General features: G+C 46.6%; 13 non-coding genes and 1 pseudogene across 13 annotated transcripts; all 14 read right to left on the minus strand.

The window, feature by feature from the left end:
* Window positions 1-998: 998 nt before the first annotated feature.
* On the minus strand, window positions 999-1,189 carry LOC142272294 (U2 spliceosomal RNA). The gene has a single exon (XR_012737184.1). It is a non-coding gene; the product is annotated as a U2 spliceosomal RNA (small nuclear RNA).
* Window positions 1,190-2,576: 1,387 nt separating this feature from the next.
* Window positions 2,577-2,767, minus strand: LOC142272306 (U2 spliceosomal RNA). Its single transcript, XR_012737195.1, has one exon. It is a non-coding gene; the product is annotated as a U2 spliceosomal RNA (small nuclear RNA).
* Window positions 2,768-4,154: 1,387 nt separating this feature from the next.
* LOC142272319 (U2 spliceosomal RNA) lies at window positions 4,155-4,345 on the minus strand. Its single transcript, XR_012737206.1, has one exon. It is a non-coding gene; the product is annotated as a U2 spliceosomal RNA (small nuclear RNA).
* A 1,387-nt stretch (window positions 4,346-5,732) lies between these two features.
* Window positions 5,733-5,923, minus strand: LOC142272331 (U2 spliceosomal RNA). The gene has a single exon (XR_012737217.1). It is a non-coding gene; the product is annotated as a U2 spliceosomal RNA (small nuclear RNA).
* A 1,387-nt stretch (window positions 5,924-7,310) lies between these two features.
* On the minus strand, window positions 7,311-7,501 carry LOC142272343 (U2 spliceosomal RNA). The gene has a single exon (XR_012737225.1). It is a non-coding gene; the product is annotated as a U2 spliceosomal RNA (small nuclear RNA).
* A 1,387-nt stretch (window positions 7,502-8,888) lies between these two features.
* On the minus strand, window positions 8,889-9,079 carry LOC142272295 (U2 spliceosomal RNA). Its single transcript, XR_012737185.1, has one exon. It is a non-coding gene; the product is annotated as a U2 spliceosomal RNA (small nuclear RNA).
* A 1,387-nt stretch (window positions 9,080-10,466) lies between these two features.
* On the minus strand, window positions 10,467-10,662 carry LOC142272338 (U2 spliceosomal RNA). The gene has a single exon (XR_012737222.1). It is a non-coding gene; the product is annotated as a U2 spliceosomal RNA (small nuclear RNA).
* Window positions 10,663-11,359: 697 nt separating this feature from the next.
* On the minus strand, window positions 11,360-11,501 carry LOC142272344 (U2 spliceosomal RNA; annotated as a pseudogene).
* Window positions 11,502-12,888: 1,387 nt separating this feature from the next.
* LOC142272297 (U2 spliceosomal RNA) lies at window positions 12,889-13,079 on the minus strand. Its single transcript, XR_012737186.1, has one exon. It is a non-coding gene; the product is annotated as a U2 spliceosomal RNA (small nuclear RNA).
* A 1,387-nt stretch (window positions 13,080-14,466) lies between these two features.
* On the minus strand, window positions 14,467-14,657 carry LOC142272298 (U2 spliceosomal RNA). Its single transcript, XR_012737187.1, has one exon. It is a non-coding gene; the product is annotated as a U2 spliceosomal RNA (small nuclear RNA).
* Window positions 14,658-16,044: 1,387 nt separating this feature from the next.
* Window positions 16,045-16,235, minus strand: LOC142272299 (U2 spliceosomal RNA). Its single transcript, XR_012737188.1, has one exon. It is a non-coding gene; the product is annotated as a U2 spliceosomal RNA (small nuclear RNA).
* A 1,387-nt stretch (window positions 16,236-17,622) lies between these two features.
* On the minus strand, window positions 17,623-17,813 carry LOC142272300 (U2 spliceosomal RNA). The gene has a single exon (XR_012737189.1). It is a non-coding gene; the product is annotated as a U2 spliceosomal RNA (small nuclear RNA).
* A 1,387-nt stretch (window positions 17,814-19,200) lies between these two features.
* Window positions 19,201-19,391, minus strand: LOC142272301 (U2 spliceosomal RNA). Its single transcript, XR_012737190.1, has one exon. It is a non-coding gene; the product is annotated as a U2 spliceosomal RNA (small nuclear RNA).
* A 1,388-nt stretch (window positions 19,392-20,779) lies between these two features.
* On the minus strand, window positions 20,780-20,970 carry LOC142272302 (U2 spliceosomal RNA). Its single transcript, XR_012737191.1, has one exon. It is a non-coding gene; the product is annotated as a U2 spliceosomal RNA (small nuclear RNA).
* Between the last annotated feature and the right edge of the window lie 239 nt (window positions 20,971-21,209).

The following is a 21,209-nucleotide window of genomic DNA, read 5'->3' on the forward strand; positions in this document are numbered from 1 at the left end:
CCTGCCCTCTGTACCTTTCTCACCACCCGCTTCCCTTCTCCTGTCATCCCCCTACCACCCGGGAAAAAAAGAGATTGCCCCCTCCTTCCACTAGCCCACCCTCCCACCCAAAGAACAACTTCTTCTGCGCAGCTTGTTTTCTAGGCAGCAGCGCTATTGTGATGTCATCGGGGGGCATTGTGACAAGCCGCCAGTGTTCCGTCTCTTCATGTTGTGCACAGTTCAAACGGAAAATACATCAACAGGCAGACTACAGAAAAGCTTACTATCAAAGGTTAGAGGGGGGCTTTCTCAGAGGGCTTTTTACAGTTTTTCTATTCCCAATTAGCCGTTTAAGTGTACTTATTGAAAGTAGTAATTCTTTCATAGGCCGCCCTTTCTTAGTATTTGACGTTCCTTATATTGCGGTATGAGGCTTCGCAGTAGGTTGCAAACATTCATCACCCATGACTGTCCCCAATTGAGCTCAGAAGCTCAATGTCTATCATGACCTCTCTTTTAGAATGTCCAAGAGCAAGCAAACTATTCCTCCAGGAGAGGGCGCCAACAGACTACTAAAGAGATCATCATTACTCAAAGAAAACCCCAAAAACCAATGCATGATAGGAATAAACAGGTAACTTTCTTTGGAGTGGAAGCGGAGAGATCGCACCAGATGCCAATTCTAGATGTTATCACACCTGTGGTCACTGCAGCAGCAGGTGAATCCACTTTGTCCAAAAGGGATCTATTCCATTCAATTGCAAATGATCTAGATAAGACAGAGAACTGCAGCACGGGGACATAGCCGAGTTGGTCAGGTTGAGTGGTGATGAGTTTGCTATTTGGATGAATAAAGAAAGTCAAAAGTGTGAAAGATAAAAAACAAAAGGAGGAAGTGTGAAAAGTGAATGGGCCAAATTGAGGTGCATATGAAGACGTATGCTTTCTTCCAATTCATTAAATCGGGCTAATATGAATCAGGTGAATTGAGTTCTGCTTTTGGAAACTGGGTTAAGAAGGGGTGCACCGTTCCTGGAGGTACTGCAATACCAGGTCAATGCGTGGAGTGGACAGAGCAAGCTCTTTTTCCATCTCCCTGTTCTAAAAATCCATTTAATATATGGTCCCCAGATAGGGGACGTATCAGATATTAAACTGATAAGAACAGATACTACACTTGATCTTAGCCAAAAGGCCGAGAAGCGATAACCAGAATTGGTTTGGGCCTCGAGTGGCACCCTGGCCTATGCCGGACACATCTTAGGGAGAGAGAGCGAGAGGGAGACAAACCCACGCCTACACAAGACATTTTGTCACCCAAGCCAACCCTTGAAAAGGCTGCTTTGCAGAGCCAAAACAAGAAGAATGGTGCGTTTTGCAGCCGCCGCCCACTGCAATGAATCTGAATAACTCCTCCTTTAGGGCGCAAGCAACTCCCCTCCCCCTTGCAGTCTTTCCAATTCACGATACAAAAAGACGGACAGGACAGGTTGCCTGACTTTCCGTCACTGCCACCCTTTGCCATCCTTACCCGTAGAAAGCCCTTTCATCATCCCCAAACCCTAATCTTTTCCCTTTCCTTCCCAGCCCCCAAACCCTGCCCTCTGTACCTTTCTCACCACCCGCTTCCCTTCTCCTGTCATCCCCCTACCACCCGGGAAAAAAAGAGATTGCCCCCTCCTTCCACTAGCCCACCCTCCCACCCAAAGAACAACTTCTTCTGCGCAGCTTGTTTTCTAGGCAGCAGCGCTATTGTGATGTCATCGGGGGGCATTGTGACAAGCCGCCAGTGTTCCGTCTCTTCATGTTGTGCACAGTTCAAACGGAAAATACATCAACAGGCAGACTACAGAAAAGCTTACTATCAAAGGTTAGAGGGGGGCTTTCTCAGAGGGCTTTTTACAGTTTTTCTATTCCCAATTAGCCGTTTAAGTGTACTTATTGAAAGTAGTAATTCTTTCATAGGCCGCCCTTTCTTAGTATTTGACGTTCCTTATATTGCGGTATGAGGCTTCGCAGTAGGTTGCAAACATTCATCACCCATGACTGTCCCCAATTGAGCTCAGAAGCTCAATGTCTATCATGACCTCTCTTTTAGAATGTCCAAGAGCAAGCAAACTATTCCTCCAGGAGAGGGCGCCAACAGACTACTAAAGAGATCATCATTACTCAAAGAAAACCCCAAAAACCAATGCATGATAGGAATAAACAGGTAACTTTCTTTGGAGTGGAAGCGGAGAGATCGCACCAGATGCCAATTCTAGATGTTATCACACCTGTGGTCACTGCAGCAGCAGGTGAATCCACTTTGTCCAAAAGGGATCTATTCCATTCAATTGCAAATGATCTAGATAAGACAGAGAACTGCAGCACGGGGACATAGCCGAGTTGGTCAGGTTGAGTGGTGATGAGTTTGCTATTTGGATGAATAAAGAAAGTCAAAAGTGTGAAAGATAAAAAACAAAAGGAGGAAGTGTGAAAAGTGAATGGGCCAAATTGAGGTGCATATGAAGACGTATGCTTTCTTCCAATTCATTAAATCGGGCTAATATGAATCAGGTGAATTGAGTTCTGCTTTTGGAAACTGGGTTAAGAAGGGGTGCACCGTTCCTGGAGGTACTGCAATACCAGGTCAATGCGTGGAGTGGACAGAGCAAGCTCTTTTTCCATCTCCCTGTTCTAAAAATCCATTTAATATATGGTCCCCAGATAGGGGACGTATCAGATATTAAACTGATAAGAACAGATACTACACTTGATCTTAGCCAAAAGGCCGAGAAGCGATAACCAGAATTGGTTTGGGCCTCGAGTGGCACCCTGGCCTATGCCGGACACATCTTAGGGAGAGAGAGCGAGAGGGAGACAAACCCACGCCTACACAAGACATTTTGTCACCCAAGCCAACCCTTGAAAAGGCTGCTTTGCAGAGCCAAAACAAGAAGAATGGTGCGTTTTGCAGCCGCCGCCCACTGCAATGAATCTGAATAACTCCTCCTTTAGGGCGCAAGCAACTCCCCTCCCCCTTGCAGTCTTTCCAATTCACGATACAAAAAGACGGACAGGACAGGTTGCCTGACTTTCCGTCACTGCCACCCTTTGCCATCCTTACCCGTAGAAAGCCCTTTCATCATCCCCAAACCCTAATCTTTTCCCTTTCCTTCCCAGCCCCCAAACCCTGCCCTCTGTACCTTTCTCACCACCCGCTTCCCTTCTCCTGTCATCCCCCTACCACCCGGGAAAAAAAGAGATTGCCCCCTCCTTCCACTAGCCCACCCTCCCACCCAAAGAACAACTTCTTCTGCGCAGCTTGTTTTCTAGGCAGCAGCGCTATTGTGATGTCATCGGGGGGCATTGTGACAAGCCGCCAGTGTTCCGTCTCTTCATGTTGTGCACAGTTCAAACGGAAAATACATCAACAGGCAGACTACAGAAAAGCTTACTATCAAAGGTTAGAGGGGGGCTTTCTCAGAGGGCTTTTTACAGTTTTTCTATTCCCAATTAGCCGTTTAAGTGTACTTATTGAAAGTAGTAATTCTTTCATAGGCCGCCCTTTCTTAGTATTTGACGTTCCTTATATTGCGGTATGAGGCTTCGCAGTAGGTTGCAAACATTCATCACCCATGACTGTCCCCAATTGAGCTCAGAAGCTCAATGTCTATCATGACCTCTCTTTTAGAATGTCCAAGAGCAAGCAAACTATTCCTCCAGGAGAGGGCGCCAACAGACTACTAAAGAGATCATCATTACTCAAAGAAAACCCCAAAAACCAATGCATGATAGGAATAAACAGGTAACTTTCTTTGGAGTGGAAGCGGAGAGATCGCACCAGATGCCAATTCTAGATGTTATCACACCTGTGGTCACTGCAGCAGCAGGTGAATCCACTTTGTCCAAAAGGGATCTATTCCATTCAATTGCAAATGATCTAGATAAGACAGAGAACTGCAGCACGGGGACATAGCCGAGTTGGTCAGGTTGAGTGGTGATGAGTTTGCTATTTGGATGAATAAAGAAAGTCAAAAGTGTGAAAGATAAAAAACAAAAGGAGGAAGTGTGAAAAGTGAATGGGCCAAATTGAGGTGCATATGAAGACGTATGCTTTCTTCCAATTCATTAAATCGGGCTAATATGAATCAGGTGAATTGAGTTCTGCTTTTGGAAACTGGGTTAAGAAGGGGTGCACCGTTCCTGGAGGTACTGCAATACCAGGTCAATGCGTGGAGTGGACAGAGCAAGCTCTTTTTCCATCTCCCTGTTCTAAAAATCCATTTAATATATGGTCCCCAGATAGGGGACGTATCAGATATTAAACTGATAAGAACAGATACTACACTTGATCTTAGCCAAAAGGCCGAGAAGCGATAACCAGAATTGGTTTGGGCCTCGAGTGGCACCCTGGCCTATGCCGGACACATCTTAGGGAGAGAGAGCGAGAGGGAGACAAACCCACGCCTACACAAGACATTTTGTCACCCAAGCCAACCCTTGAAAAGGCTGCTTTGCAGAGCCAAAACAAGAAGAATGGTGCGTTTTGCAGCCGCCGCCCACTGCAATGAATCTGAATAACTCCTCCTTTAGGGCGCAAGCAACTCCCCTCCCCCTTGCAGTCTTTCCAATTCACGATACAAAAAGACGGACAGGACAGGTTGCCTGACTTTCCGTCACTGCCACCCTTTGCCATCCTTACCCGTAGAAAGCCCTTTCATCATCCCCAAACCCTAATCTTTTCCCTTTCCTTCCCAGCCCCCAAACCCTGCCCTCTGTACCTTTCTCACCACCCGCTTCCCTTCTCCTGTCATCCCCCTACCACCCGGGAAAAAAAGAGATTGCCCCCTCCTTCCACTAGCCCACCCTCCCACCCAAAGAACAACTTCTTCTGCGCAGCTTGTTTTCTAGGCAGCAGCGCTATTGTGATGTCATCGGGGGGCATTGTGACAAGCCGCCAGTGTTCCGTCTCTTCATGTTGTGCACAGTTCAAACGGAAAATACATCAACAGGCAGACTACAGAAAAGCTTACTATCAAAGGTTAGAGGGGGGCTTTCTCAGAGGGCTTTTTACAGTTTTTCTATTCCCAATTAGCCGTTTAAGTGTACTTATTGAAAGTAGTAATTCTTTCATAGGCCGCCCTTTCTTAGTATTTGACGTTCCTTATATTGCGGTATGAGGCTTCGCAGTAGGTTGCAAACATTCATCACCCATGACTGTCCCCAATTGAGCTCAGAAGCTCAATGTCTATCATGACCTCTCTTTTAGAATGTCCAAGAGCAAGCAAACTATTCCTCCAGGAGAGGGCGCCAACAGACTACTAAAGAGATCATCATTACTCAAAGAAAACCCCAAAAACCAATGCATGATAGGAATAAACAGGTAACTTTCTTTGGAGTGGAAGCGGAGAGATCGCACCAGATGCCAATTCTAGATGTTATCACACCTGTGGTCACTGCAGCAGCAGGTGAATCCACTTTGTCCAAAAGGGATCTATTCCATTCAATTGCAAATGATCTAGATAAGACAGAGAACTGCAGCACGGGGACATAGCCGAGTTGGTCAGGTTGAGTGGTGATGAGTTTGCTATTTGGATGAATAAAGAAAGTCAAAAGTGTGAAAGATAAAAAACAAAAGGAGGAAGTGTGAAAAGTGAATGGGCCAAATTGAGGTGCATATGAAGACGTATGCTTTCTTCCAATTCATTAAATCGGGCTAATATGAATCAGGTGAATTGAGTTCTGCTTTTGGAAACTGGGTTAAGAAGGGGTGCACCGTTCCTGGAGGTACTGCAATACCAGGTCAATGCGTGGAGTGGACAGAGCAAGCTCTTTTTCCATCTCCCTGTTCTAAAAATCCATTTAATATATGGTCCCCAGATAGGGGACGTATCAGATATTAAACTGATAAGAACAGATACTACACTTGATCTTAGCCAAAAGGCCGAGAAGCGATAACCAGAATTGGTTTGGGCCTCGAGTGGCACCCTGGCCTATGCCGGACACATCTTAGGGAGAGAGAGCGAGAGGGAGACAAACCCACGCCTACACAAGACATTTTGTCACCCAAGCCAACCCTTGAAAAGGCTGCTTTGCAGAGCCAAAACAAGAAGAATGGTGCGTTTTGCAGCCGCCGCCCACTGCAATGAATCTGAATAACTCCTCCTTTAGGGCGCAAGCAACTCCCCTCCCCCTTGCAGTCTTTCCAATTCACGATACAAAAAGACGGACAGGACAGGTTGCCTGACTTTCCGTCACTGCCACCCTTTGCCATCCTTACCCGTAGAAAGCCCTTTCATCATCCCCAAACCCTAATCTTTTCCCTTTCCTTCCCAGCCCCCAAACCCTGCCCTCTGTACCTTTCTCACCACCCGCTTCCCTTCTCCTGTCATCCCCCTACCACCCGGGAAAAAAAGAGATTGCCCCCTCCTTCCACTAGCCCACCCTCCCACCCAAAGAACAACTTCTTCTGCGCAGCTTGTTTTCTAGGCAGCAGCGCTATTGTGATGTCATCGGGGGGCATTGTGACAAGCCGCCAGTGTTCCGTCTCTTCATGTTGTGCACAGTTCAAACGGAAAATACATCAACAGGCAGACTACAGAAAAGCTTACTATCAAAGGTTAGAGGGGGGCTTTCTCAGAGGGCTTTTTACAGTTTTTCTATTCCCAATTAGCCGTTTAAGTGTACTTATTGAAAGTAGTAATTCTTTCATAGGCCGCCCTTTCTTAGTATTTGACGTTCCTTATATTGCGGTATGAGGCTTCGCAGTAGGTTGCAAACATTCATCACCCATGACTGTCCCCAATTGAGCTCAGAAGCTCAATGTCTATCATGACCTCTCTTTTAGAATGTCCAAGAGCAAGCAAACTATTCCTCCAGGAGAGGGCGCCAACAGACTACTAAAGAGATCATCATTACTCAAAGAAAACCCCAAAAACCAATGCATGATAGGAATAAACAGGTAACTTTCTTTGGAGTGGAAGCGGAGAGATCGCACCAGATGCCAATTCTAGATGTTATCACACCTGTGGTCACTGCAGCAGCAGGTGAATCCACTTTGTCCAAAAGGGATCTATTCCATTCAATTGCAAATGATCTAGATAAGACAGAGAACTGCAGCACGGGGACATAGCCGAGTTGGTCAGGTTGAGTGGTGATGAGTTTGCTATTTGGATGAATAAAGAAAGTCAAAAGTGTGAAAGATAAAAAACAAAAGGAGGAAGTGTGAAAAGTGAATGGGCCAAATTGAGGTGCATATGAAGACGTATGCTTTCTTCCAATTCATTAAATCGGGCTAATATGAATCAGGTGAATTGAGTTCTGCTTTTGGAAACTGGGTTAAGAAGGGGTGCACCGTTCCTGGAGGTACTGCAATACCAGGTCAATGCGTGGAGTGGACAGAGCAAGCTCTTTTTCCATCTCCCTGTTCTAAAAATCCATTTAATATATGGTCCCCAGATAGGGGACGTATCAGATATTAAACTGATAAGAACAGATACTACACTTGATCTTAGCCAAAAGGCCGAGAAGCGATAACCAGAATTGGTTTGGGCCTCGAGTGGCACCCTGGCCTATGCCGGACACATCTTAGGGAGAGAGAGCGAGAGGGAGACAAACCCACGCCTACACAAGACATTTTGTCACCCAAGCCAACCCTTGAAAAGGCTGCTTTGCAGAGCCAAAACAAGAAGAATGGTGCGTTTTGCAGCCGCCGCCCACTGCAATGAATCTGAATAACTCCTCCTTTAGGGCGCAAGCAACTCCCCTCCCCCTTGCAGTCTTTCCAATTCACGATACAAAAAGACGGACAGGACAGGTTGCCTGACTTTCCGTCACTGCCACCCTTTGCCATCCTTACCCGTAGAAAGCCCTTTCATCATCCCCAAACCCTAATCTTTTCCCTTTCCTTCCCAGCCACCAAACCCTGCCCTCTGTACCTTTCTCACCACCCGCTTCCCTTCTCCTGTCATCCCCCTACCACCCGGGAAAAAAAGAGATTGCCCCCTCCTTCCACTAGCCCACCCTCCCACCCAAAGAACAACTTCTTCTGCGCAGCTTGTTTTCTAGGCAGCAGCGCTATTGTGATGTCATCGGGGGGCATTGTGACAAGCCGCCAGTGTTCCGTCTCTTCATGTTGTGCACAGTTCAAACGGAAAATACATCAACAGGCAGACTACAGAAAAGCTTACTATCAAAGGTTAGAGGGGGGCTTTCTCAGAGGGCTTTTTACAGTTTTTCTATTCCCAATTAGCCGTTTAAGTGTACTTATTGAAAGTAGTAATTCTTTCATAGGCCGCCCTTTCTTAGTATTTGACGTTCCTTATATTGCGGTATGAGGCTTCGCAGTAGGTTGCAAACATTCATCACCCATGACTGTCCCCAATTGAGCTCAGAAGCTCAATGTCTATCATGACCTCTCTTTTAGAATGTCCAAGAGCAAGCAAACTATTCCTCCAGGAGAGGGCGCCAACAGACTACTAAAGAGATCATCATTACTCAAAGAAAACCCCAAAAACCAATGCATGATAGGAATAAACAGGTAACTTTCTTTGGAGTGGAAGCGGAGAGATCGCACCAGATGCCAATTCTAGATGTTATCACACCTGTGGTCACTGCAGCAGCAGGTGAATCCACTTTGTCCAAAAGGGATCTATTCCATTCAATTGCAAATGATCTAGATAAGACAGAGAACTGCAGCACGGGGACATAGCCGAGTTGGTCAGGTTGAGTGGTGATGAGTTTGCTATTTGGATGAATAAAGAAAGTCAAAAGTGTGAAAGATAAAAAACAAAAGGAGGAAGTGTGAAAAGTGAATGGGCCAAATTGAGGTGCATATGAAGACGTATGCTTTCTTCCAATTCATTAAATCGGGCTAATATGAATCAGGTGAATTGAGTTCTGCTTTTGGAAACTGGGTTAAGAAGGGGTGCACCGTTCCTGGAGGTACTGCAATACCAGGTCAATGCGTGGAGTGGACAGAGCAAGCTCTTTTTCCATCTCCCTGTTCTAAAAATCCATTTAATATATGGTCCCCAGATAGGGGACGTATCAGATATTAAACTGATAAGAACAGATACTACACTTGATCTTAGCCAAAAGGCCGAGAAGCGATAACCAGAATTGGTTTGGGCCTCGAGTGGCACCCTGGCCTATGCCGGACACATCTTAGGGAGAGAGAGCGAGAGGGAGACAAACCCACGCCTACACAAGACATTTTGTCACCCAAGCCAACCCTTGAAAAGGCTGCTTTGCAGAGCCAAAACAAGAAGAATGGTGCGTTTTGCAGCCGCCGCCCACTGCAATGAATCTGAATAACTCCTCCTTTAGGGCGCAAGCAACTCCCCTCCCCCTTGCAGTCTTTCCAATTCACGATACAAAAAGACGGACAGGACAGGTTGCCTGACTTTCCGTCACTGCCACCCTTTGCCATCCTTACCCGTAGAAAGCCCTTTCATCATCCCCAAACCCTAATCTTTTCCCTTTCCTTCCCAGCCCCCAAACCCTGCCCTCTGTACCTTTCTCACCACCCGCTTCCCTTCTCCTGTCATCCCCCTACCACCCGGGAAAAAAAGAGATTGCCCCCTCCTTCCACTAGCCCACCCTCCCACCCAAAGAACAACTTCTTCTGCGCAGCTTGTTTTCTAGGCAGCAGCGCTATTGTGATGTCATCGGGGGGCATTGTGACAAGCCGCCAGTGTTCCGTCTCTTCATGTTGTGCACAGTTCAAACGGAAAATACATCAACAGGCAGACTACAGAAAAGCTTACTATCAAAGGTTAGAGGGGGGCTTTCTCAGAGGGCTTTTTACAGTTTTTCTATTCCCAATTAGCCGTTTAAGTGTACTTATTGAAAGTAGTAATTCTTTCATAGGCCGCCCTTTCTTAGTATTTGACGTTCCTTATATTGCGGTATGAGGCTTCGCAGTAGGTTGCAAACATTCATCACCCATGACTGTCCCCAATTGAGCTCAGAAGCTCAATGTCTATCATGACCTCTCTTTTAGAATGTCCAAGAGCAAGCAAACTATTCCTCCAGGAGAGGGCGCCAACAGACTACTAAAGAGATCATCATTACTCAAAGAAAACCCCAAAAACCAATGCATGATAGGAATAAACAGGTAACTTTCTTTGGAGTGGAAGCGGAGAGATCGCACCAGATGCCAATTCTAGATGTTATCACACCTGTGGTCACTGCAGCAGCAGGTGAATCCACTTTGTCCAAAAGGGATCTATTCCATTCAATTGCAAATGATCTAGATAAGACAGAGAACTGCAGCACGGGGACATAGCCGAGTTGGTCAGGTTGAGTGGTGATGAGTTTGCTATTTGGATGAATAAAGAAAGTCAAAAGTGTGAAAGATAAAAAACAAAAGGAGGAAGTGTGAAAAGTGAATGGGCCAAATTGAGGTGCATATGAAGACGTATGCTTTCTTCCAATTCATTAAATCGGGCTAATATGAATCAGGTGAATTGAGTTCTGCTTTTGGAAACTGGGTTAAGAAGGGGTGCACCGTTCCTGGAGGTACTGCAATACCAGGTCAATGCGTGGAGTGGACAGAGCAAGCTCTTTTTCCATCTCCCTGTTCTAAAAATCCATTTAATATATGGTCCCCAGATAGGGGACGTATCAGATATTAAACTGATAAGAACAGATTTTTGATTTAATGAAGCTTTCCAAAGCACCGCAAAAATGCATGACCGAAGTCACACCAAAAACAGTGCAAAGGCTAGGATTCGTGTGGACCCCTCCGTGAGAAGAGGATCCCCAAAAATCAACCCCGTCCCTCCGAGCCAGAAGGCCACAGCAAGGGTCAGGGATCTTCGGTGCTCCCCCAAGCCGAAGCCTGGTTGAGCCTTGTTGTTGCTCCCAGCGTCCACCGAGGCATCTTACCCAAGTGGAGTAGGGAGCTACTAGTCGTTGGTTTCGCAGCCGAGACTGCCCGGACCGTCAACCGGTGTTAGTTTCTCAGCCCAAGGCTGACCGGACCTCCAACCGGGTGTTGGTTTCTCAGCCCAAGGCTGACCGGACCTCCAACCGGGTGTTGGTTTCTCAGCCCAAGGCTAACCGGACCTCCAACCGGGTGTTGGTTTCTCAGCCAAAGCTGACCCGGACCTCCAACCGGGTGTTGGTTTCTCAGCCCAAAGCTGACCGGACCTCCGACCGGGATTATAAAAATTTCCCTTCTTAGCCAGAAGGCCAGGATAGGGCAATATGCTTGGAAAGTATGAATAGGCAAGGCGCGGCGTGCGACAGAGTCTGAGGCTTACCAGGGTCCCAACCTAGCAAGTTCAGACTCCCTCCAGGGTGTCCATTCCTGGGGCACATTGCACCATAACCCCCACACTTACTCAGTCTAATAGCCTCAATCCTGGTAGGGCCATGGTTTCCTCTAGATGGATATACTATCCTCCCAAAGTACTAACAAGTGCAACCTTCCAGTGTGCATTGCATCATTGTACTAAGGTGGCCGGAGCCTTAAACCACCTTTTCGAACGATACTACACTTGATCTTAGCCAAAAGGCCGAGAAGCGATAACCAGAATTGGTTTGGGCCTCGAGTGGCACCCTGGCCTATGCCGGACACATCTTAGGGAGAGAGAGCGAGAGGGAGACAAACCCACGCCTACACAAGACATTTTGTCACCCAAGCCAACCCTTGAAAAGGCTGCTTTGCAGAGCCAAAACAAGAAGAATGGTGCGTTTTGCAGCCGCCGCCCACTGCAATGAATCTGAATAACTCCTCCTTTAGGGCGCAAGCAACTCCCCTCCCCCTTGCAGTCTTTCCAATTCACGATACAAAAAGACGGACAGGACAGGTTGCCTGACTTTCCGTCACTGCCACCCTTTGCCATCCTTACCCGTAGAAAGCCCTTTCATCATCCCCAAACCCTAATCTTTTCCCTTTCCTTCCCAGCCCCCAAACCCTGCCCTCTGTACCTTTCTCACCACCCGCTTCCCTTCTCCTGTCATCCCCCTACCACCCGGGAAAAAAAGAGATTGCCCCCTCCTTCCACTAGCCCACCCTCCCACCCAAAGAACAACTTCTTCTGCGCAGCTTGTTTTCTAGGCAGCAGCGCTATTGTGATGTCATCGGGGGGCATTGTGACAAGCCGCCAGTGTTCCGTCTCTTCATGTTGTGCACAGTTCAAACGGAAAATACATCAACAGGCAGACTACAGAAAAGCTTACTATCAAAGGTTAGAGGGGGGCTTTCTCAGAGGGCTTTTTACAGTTTTTCTATTCCCAATTAGCCGTTTAAGTGTACTTATTGAAAGTAGTAATTCTTTCATAGGCCGCCCTTTCTTAGTATTTGACGTTCCTTATATTGCGGTATGAGGCTTCGCAGTAGGTTGCAAACATTCATCACCCATGACTGTCCCCAATTGAGCTCAGAAGCTCAATGTCTATCATGACCTCTCTTTTAGAATGTCCAAGAGCAAGCAAACTATTCCTCCAGGAGAGGGCGCCAACAGACTACTAAAGAGATCATCATTACTCAAAGAAAACCCCAAAAACCAATGCATGATAGGAATAAACAGGTAACTTTCTTTGGAGTGGAAGCGGAGAGATCGCACCAGATGCCAATTCTAGATGTTATCACACCTGTGGTCACTGCAGCAGCAGGTGAATCCACTTTGTCCAAAAGGGATCTATTCCATTCAATTGCAAATGATCTAGATAAGACAGAGAACTGCAGCACGGGGACATAGCCGAGTTGGTCAGGTTGAGTGGTGATGAGTTTGCTATTTGGATGAATAAAGAAAGTCAAAAGTGTGAAAGATAAAAAACAAAAGGAGGAAGTGTGAAAAGTGAATGGGCCAAATTGAGGTGCATATGAAGACGTATGCTTTCTTCCAATTCATTAAATCGGGCTAATATGAATCAGGTGAATTGAGTTCTGCTTTTGGAAACTGGGTTAAGAAGGGGTGCACCGTTCCTGGAGGTACTGCAATACCAGGTCAATGCGTGGAGTGGACAGAGCAAGCTCTTTTTCCATCTCCCTGTTCTAAAAATCCATTTAATATATGGTCCCCAGATAGGGGACGTATCAGATATTAAACTGATAAGAACAGATACTACACTTGATCTTAGCCAAAAGGCCGAGAAGCGATAACCAGAATTGGTTTGGGCCTCGAGTGGCACCCTGGCCTATGCCGGACACATCTTAGGGAGAGAGAGCGAGAGGGAGACAAACCCACGCCTACACAAGACATTTTGTCACCCAAGCCAACCCTTGAAAAGGCTGCTTTGCAGAGCCAAAACAAGAAGAATGGTGCGTTTTGCAGCCGCCGCCCACTGCAATGAATCTGAATAACTCCTCCTTTAGGGCGCAAGCAACTCCCCTCCCCCTTGCAGTCTTTCCAATTCACGATACAAAAAGACGGACAGGACAGGTTGCCTGACTTTCCGTCACTGCCACCCTTTGCCATCCTTACCCGTAGAAAGCCCTTTCATCATCCCCAAACCCTAATCTTTTCCCTTTCCTTCCCAGCCCCCAAACCCTGCCCTCTGTACCTTTCTCACCACCCGCTTCCCTTCTCCTGTCATCCCCCTACCACCCGGGAAAAAAAGAGATTGCCCCCTCCTTCCACTAGCCCACCCTCCCACCCAAAGAACAACTTCTTCTGCGCAGCTTGTTTTCTAGGCAGCAGCGCTATTGTGATGTCATCGGGGGGCATTGTGACAAGCCGCCAGTGTTCCGTCTCTTCATGTTGTGCACAGTTCAAACGGAAAATACATCAACAGGCAGACTACAGAAAAGCTTACTATCAAAGGTTAGAGGGGGGCTTTCTCAGAGGGCTTTTTACAGTTTTTCTATTCCCAATTAGCCGTTTAAGTGTACTTATTGAAAGTAGTAATTCTTTCATAGGCCGCCCTTTCTTAGTATTTGACGTTCCTTATATTGCGGTATGAGGCTTCGCAGTAGGTTGCAAACATTCATCACCCATGACTGTCCCCAATTGAGCTCAGAAGCTCAATGTCTATCATGACCTCTCTTTTAGAATGTCCAAGAGCAAGCAAACTATTCCTCCAGGAGAGGGCGCCAACAGACTACTAAAGAGATCATCATTACTCAAAGAAAACCCCAAAAACCAATGCATGATAGGAATAAACAGGTAACTTTCTTTGGAGTGGAAGCGGAGAGATCGCACCAGATGCCAATTCTAGATGTTATCACACCTGTGGTCACTGCAGCAGCAGGTGAATCCACTTTGTCCAAAAGGGATCTATTCCATTCAATTGCAAATGATCTAGATAAGACAGAGAACTGCAGCACGGGGACATAGCCGAGTTGGTCAGGTTGAGTGGTGATGAGTTTGCTATTTGGATGAATAAAGAAAGTCAAAAGTGTGAAAGATAAAAAACAAAAGGAGGAAGTGTGAAAAGTGAATGGGCCAAATTGAGGTGCATATGAAGACGTATGCTTTCTTCCAATTCATTAAATCGGGCTAATATGAATCAGGTGAATTGAGTTCTGCTTTTGGAAACTGGGTTAAGAAGGGGTGCACCGTTCCTGGAGGTACTGCAATACCAGGTCAATGCGTGGAGTGGACAGAGCAAGCTCTTTTTCCATCTCCCTGTTCTAAAAATCCATTTAATATATGGTCCCCAGATAGGGGACGTATCAGATATTAAACTGATAAGAACAGATACTACACTTGATCTTAGCCAAAAGGCCGAGAAGCGATAACCAGAATTGGTTTGGGCCTCGAGTGGCACCCTGGCCTATGCCGGACACATCTTAGGGAGAGAGAGCGAGAGGGAGACAAACCCACGCCTACACAAGACATTTTGTCACCCAAGCCAACCCTTGAAAAGGCTGCTTTGCAGAGCCAAAACAAGAAGAATGGTGCGTTTTGCAGCCGCCGCCCACTGCAATGAATCTGAATAACTCCTCCTTTAGGGCGCAAGCAACTCCCCTCCCCCTTGCAGTCTTTCCAATTCACGATACAAAAAGACGGACAGGACAGGTTGCCTGACTTTCCGTCACTGCCACCCTTTGCCATCCTTACCCGTAGAAAGCCCTTTCATCATCCCCAAACCCTAATCTTTTCCCTTTCCTTCCCAGCCCCCAAACCCTGCCCTCTGTACCTTTCTCACCACCCGCTTCCCTTCTCCTGTCATCCCCCTACCACCCGGGAAAAAAAGAGATTGCCCCCTCCTTCCACTAGCCCACCCTCCCACCCAAAGAACAACTTCTTCTGCGCAGCTTGTTTTCTAGGCAGCAGCGCTATTGTGATGTCATCGGGGGGCATTGTGACAAGCCGCCAGTGTTCCGTCTCTTCATGTTGTGCACAGTTCAAACGGAAAATACATCAACAGGCAGACTACAGAAAAGCTTACTATCAAAGGTTAGAGGGGGGCTTTCTCAGAGGGCTTTTTACAGTTTTTCTATTCCCAATTAGCCGTTTAAGTGTACTTATTGAAAGTAGTAATTCTTTCATAGGCCGCCCTTTCTTAGTATTTGACGTTCCTTATATTGCGGTATGAGGCTTCGCAGTAGGTTGCAAACATTCATCACCCATGACTGTCCCCAATTGAGCTCAGAAGCTCAATGTCTATCATGACCTCTCTTTTAGAATGTCCAAGAGCAAGCAAACTATTCCTCCAGGAGAGGGCGCCAACAGACTACTAAAGAGATCATCATTACTCAAAGAAAACCCCAAAAACCAATGCATGATAGGAATAAACAGGTAACTTTCTTTGGAGTGGAAGCGGAGAGATCGCACCAGATGCCAATTCTAGATGTTATCACACCTGTGGTCACTGCAGCAGCAGGTGAATCCACTTTGTCCAAAAGGGATCTATTCCATTCAATTGCAAATGATCTAGATAAGACAGAGAACTGCAGCACGGGGACATAGCCGAGTTGGTCAGGTTGAGTGGTGATGAGTTTGCTATTTGGATGAATAAAGAAAGTCAAAAGTGTGAAAGATAAAAAACAAAAGGAGGAAGTGTGAAAAGTGAATGGGCCAAATTGAGGTGCATATGAAGACGTATGCTTTCTTCCAATTCATTAAATCGGGCTAATATGAATCAGGTGAATTGAGTTCTGCTTTTGGAAACTGGGTTAAGAAGGGGTGCACCGTTCCTGGAGGTACTGCAATACCAGGTCAATGCGTGGAGTGGACAGAGCAAGCTCTTTTTCCATCTCCCTGTTCTAAAAATCCATTTAATATATGGTCCCCAGATAGGGGACGTATCAGATATTAAACTGATAAGAACAGATACTACACTTGATCTTAGCCAAAAGGCCGAGAAGCGATAACCAGAATTGGTTTGGGCCTCGAGTGGCACCCTGGCCTATGCCGGACACATCTTAGGGAGAGAGAGCGAGAGGGAGACAAACCCACGCCTACACAAGACATTTTGTCACCCAAGCCAACCCTTGAAAAGGCTGCTTTGCAGAGCCAAAACAAGAAGAATGGTGCGTTTTGCAGCCGCCGCCCACTGCAATGAATCTGAATAACTCCTCCTTTAGGGCGCAAGCAACTCCCCTCCCCCTTGCAGTCTTTCCAATTCACGATACAAAAAGACGGACAGGACAGGTTGCCTGACTTTCCGTCACTGCCACCCTTTGCCATCCTTACCCGTAGAAAGCCCTTTCATCATCCCCAAACCCTAATCTTTTCCCTTTCCTTCCCAGCCCCCAAACCCTGCCCTCTGTACCTTTCTCACCACCCGCTTCCCTTCTCCTGTCATCCCCCTACCACCCGGGAAAAAAAGAGATTGCCCCCTCCTTCCACTAGCCCACCCTCCCACCCAAAGAACAACTTCTTCTGCGCAGCTTGTTTTCTAGGCAGCAGCGCTATTGTGATGTCATCGGGGGGCATTGTGACAAGCCGCCAGTGTTCCGTCTCTTCATGTTGTGCACAGTTCAAACGGAAAATACATCAACAGGCAGACTACAGAAAAGCTTACTATCAAAGGTTAGAGGGGGGCTTTCTCAGAGGGCTTTTTACAGTTTTTCTATTCCCAATTAGCCGTTTAAGTGTACTTATTGAAAGTAGTAATTCTTTCATAGGCCGCCCTTTCTTAGTATTTGACGTTCCTTATATTGCGGTATGAGGCTTCGCAGTAGGTTGCAAACATTCATCACCCATGACTGTCCCCAATTGAGCTCAGAAGCTCAATGTCTATCATGACCTCTCTTTTAGAATGTCCAAGAGCAAGCAAACTATTCCTCCAGGAGAGGGCGCCAACAGACTACTAAAGAGATCATCATTACTCAAAGAAAACCCCAAAAACCAATGCATGATAGGAATAAACAGGTAACTTTCTTTGGAGTGGAAGCGGAGAGATCGCACCAGATGCCAATTCTAGATGTTATCACACCTGTGGTCACTGCAGCAGCAGGTGAATCCACTTTGTCCAAAAGGGATCTATTCCATTCAATTGCAAATGATCTAGATAAGACAGAGAACTGCAGCACGGGGACATAGCCGAGTTGGTCAGGTTGAGTGGTGATGAGTTTGCTATTTGGATGAATAAAGAAAGTCAAAAGTGTGAAAGATAAAAAACAAAAGGAGGAAGTGTGAAAAGTGAATGGGCCAAATTGAGGTGCATATGAAGACGTATGCTTTCTTCCAATTCATTAAATCGGGCTAATATGAATCAGGTGAATTGAGTTCTGCTTTTGGAAACTGGGTTAAGAAGGGGTGCACCGTTCCTGGAGGTACTGCAATACCAGGTCAATGCGTGGAGTGGACAGAGCAAGCTCTTTTTCCATCTCCCTGTTCTAAAAATCCATTTAATATATGGTCCCCAGATAGGGGACGTATCAGATATTAAACTGATAAGAACAGATACTACACTTGATCTTAGCCAAAAGGCCGAGAAGCGATAACCAGAATTGGTTTGGGCCTCGAGTGGCACCCTGGCCTATGCCGGACACATCTTAGGGAGAGAGAGCGAGAGGGAGACAAACCCACGCCTACACAAGACATTTTGTCACCCAAGCCAACCCTTGAAAAGGCTGCTTTGCAGAGCCAAAACAAGAAGAATGGTGCGTTTTGCAGCCGCCGCCCACTGCAATGAATCTGAATAACTCCTCCTTTAGGGCGCAAGCAACTCCCCTCCCCCTTGCAGTCTTTCCAATTCACGATACAAAAAGACGGACAGGACAGGTTGCCTGACTTTCCGTCACTGCCACCCTTTGCCATCCTTACCCGTAGAAAGCCCTTTCATCATCCCCAAACCCTAATCTTTTCCCTTTCCTTCCCAGCCCCCAAACCCTGCCCTCTGTACCTTTCTCACCACCCGCTTCCCTTCTCCTGTCATCCCCCTACCACCCGGGAAAAAAAGAGATTGCCCCCTCCTTCCACTAGCCCACCCTCCCACCCAAAGAACAACTTCTTCTGCGCAGCTTGTTTTCTAGGCAGCAGCGCTATTGTGATGTCATCGGGGGGCATTGTGACAAGCCGCCAGTGTTCCGTCTCTTCATGTTGTGCACAGTTCAAACGGAAAATACATCAACAGGCAGACTACAGAAAAGCTTACTATCAAAGGTTAGAGGGGGGCTTTCTCAGAGGGCTTTTTACAGTTTTTCTATTCCCAATTAGCCGTTTAAGTGTACTTATTGAAAGTAGTAATTCTTTCATAGGCCGCCCTTTCTTAGTATTTGACGTTCCTTATATTGCGGTATGAGGCTTCGCAGTAGGTTGCAAACATTCATCACCCATGACTGTCCCCAATTGAGCTCAGAAGCTCAATGTCTATCATGACCTCTCTTTTAGAATGTCCAAGAGCAAGCAAACTATTCCTCCAGGAGAGGGCGCCAACAGACTACTAAAGAGATCATCATTACTCAAAGAAAACCCCAAAAACCAATGCATGATAGGAATAAACAGGTAACTTTCTTTGGAGTGGAAGCGGAGAGATCGCACCAGATGCCAATTCTAGATGTTATCACACCTGTGGTCACTGCAGCAGCAGGTGAATCCACTTTGTCCAAAAGGGATCTATTCCATTCAATTGCAAATGATCTAGATAAGACAGAGAACTGCAGCACGGGGACATAGCCGAGTTGGTCAGGTTGAGTGGTGATGAGTTTGCTATTTGGATGAATAAAGAAAGTCAAAAGTGTGAAAGATAAAAAACAAAAGGAGGAAGTGTGAAAAGTGAATGGGCCAAATTGAGGTGCATATGAAGACGTATGCTTTCTTCCAATTCATTAAATCGGGCTAATATGAATCAGGTGAATTGAGTTCTGCTTTTGGAAACTGGGTTAAGAAGGGGTGCACCGTTCCTGGAGGTACTGCAATACCAGGTCAATGCGTGGAGTGGACAGAGCAAGCTCTTTTTCCATCTCCCTGTTCTAAAAATCCATTTAATATATGGTCCCCAGATAGGGGACGTATCAGATATTAAACTGATAAGAACAGATACTACACTTGATCTTAGCCAAAAGGCCGAGAAGCGATAACCAGAATTGGTTTGGGCCTCGAGTGGCACCCTGGCCTATGCCGGACACATCTTAGGGAGAGAGAGCGAGAGGGAGACAAACCCACGCCTACACAAGACATTTTGTCACCCAAGCCAACCCTTGAAAAGGCTGCTTTGCAGAGCCAAAACAAGAAGAATGGTGCGTTTTGCAGCCGCCGCCCACTGCAATGAATCTGAATAACTCCTCCTTTAGGGCGCAAGCAACTCCCCTCCCCCTTGCAGTCTTTCCAATTCACGATACAAAAAGACGGACAGGACAGGTTGCCTGACTTTCCGTCACTGCCACCCTTTGCCATCCTTACCCGTAGAAAGCCCTTTCATCATCCCCAAACCCTAATCTTTTCCCTTTCCTTCCCAGCCCCCAAACCCTGCCCTCTGTACCTTTCTCACCACCCGCTTCCCTTCTCCTGTCATCCCCCTACCACCCGGGAAAAAAAGAGATTGCCCCCTCCTTCCACTAGCCCACCCTCCCACCCAAAGAACAACTTCTTCTGCGCAGCTTGTTTTCTAGGCAGCAGCGCTATTGTGATGTCATCGGGGGGCATTGTGACAAGCCGCCAGTGTTCCGTCTCTTCATGTTGTGCACAGTTCAAACGGAAAATACATCAACAGGCAGACTACAGAAAAGCTTACTATCAAAGGTTAGAGGGGGGCTTTCTCAGAGGGCTTTTTACAGTTTTTCTATTCCCAATTAGCCGTTTAAGTGTACTTATTGAAAGTAGTAATTCTTTCATAGGCCGCCCTTTCTTAGTATTTGACGTTCCTTATATTGCGGTATGAGGCTTCGCAGTAGGTTGCAAACATTCATCACCCATGACTGTCCCCAATTGAGCTCAGAAGCTCAATGTCTATCATGACCTCTCTTTTAGAATGTCCAAGAGCAAGCAAACTATTCCTCCAGGAGAGGGCGCCAACAGACTACTAAAGAGATCATCATTACTCAAAGAAAACCCCAAAAACCAATGCATGATAGGAATAAACAGGTAACTTTCTTTGGAGTGGAAGCGGAGAGATCGCACCAGATGCCAATTCTAGATGTTATCACACCTGTGGTCACTGCAGCAGCAGGTGAATCCACTTTGTCCAAAAGGGATCTATTCCATTCAATTGCAAATGATCTAGATAAGACAGAGAACTGCAGCACGGGGACATAGCCGAGTTGGTCAGGTTGAGTGGTGATGAGTTTGCTATTTGGATGAATAAAGAAAGTCAAAAGTGTGAAAGATAAAAAACAAAAGGAGGAAGTGTGAAAAGTGAATGGGCCAAATTGAGTGTGCATATGAAGACGTATGCTTTCTTCCAATTCATTAAATCGGGCTAATATGAATCAGGTGAATTGAGTTCTGCTTTTGGAAACTGGGTTAAGAAGGGGTGCACCGTTCCTGGAGGTACTGCAATACCAGGTCAATGCGTGGAGTGGACAGAGCAAGCTCTTTTTCCATCTCCCTGTTCTAAAAATCCATTTAATATATGGTCCCCAGATAGGGGACGTATCAGATATTAAACTGATAAGAACAGATACTACACTTGATCTTAGCCAAAAGGCCGAGAAGCGATAACCAGAATTGGTTTGGGCCTCGAGTGGCACCCTGGCCTATGCCGGACACATCTTAGGGAGAGAGAGCGAGAGGGAGACAAACCCACGCCTACACAAGACATTTTGTCACCCAAGCCAACCCTTGAAAAGGCTGCTTTGCAGAGCCAAAACAAGAAGAATGGTGCGTTTTGCAGCCGCCGCCCACTGCAATGAATCTGAATAACTCCTCCTTTAGGGCGCAAGCAACTCCCCTCCCCCT

This window comes from Anomaloglossus baeobatrachus, unplaced genomic scaffold (genome assembly GCF_048569485.1).
Source record: "Anomaloglossus baeobatrachus isolate aAnoBae1 unplaced genomic scaffold, aAnoBae1.hap1 Scaffold_3487, whole genome shotgun sequence".
In the NCBI taxonomy this organism is placed as follows: Eukaryota; Metazoa; Chordata; class Amphibia; order Anura; family Aromobatidae; genus Anomaloglossus; species Anomaloglossus baeobatrachus.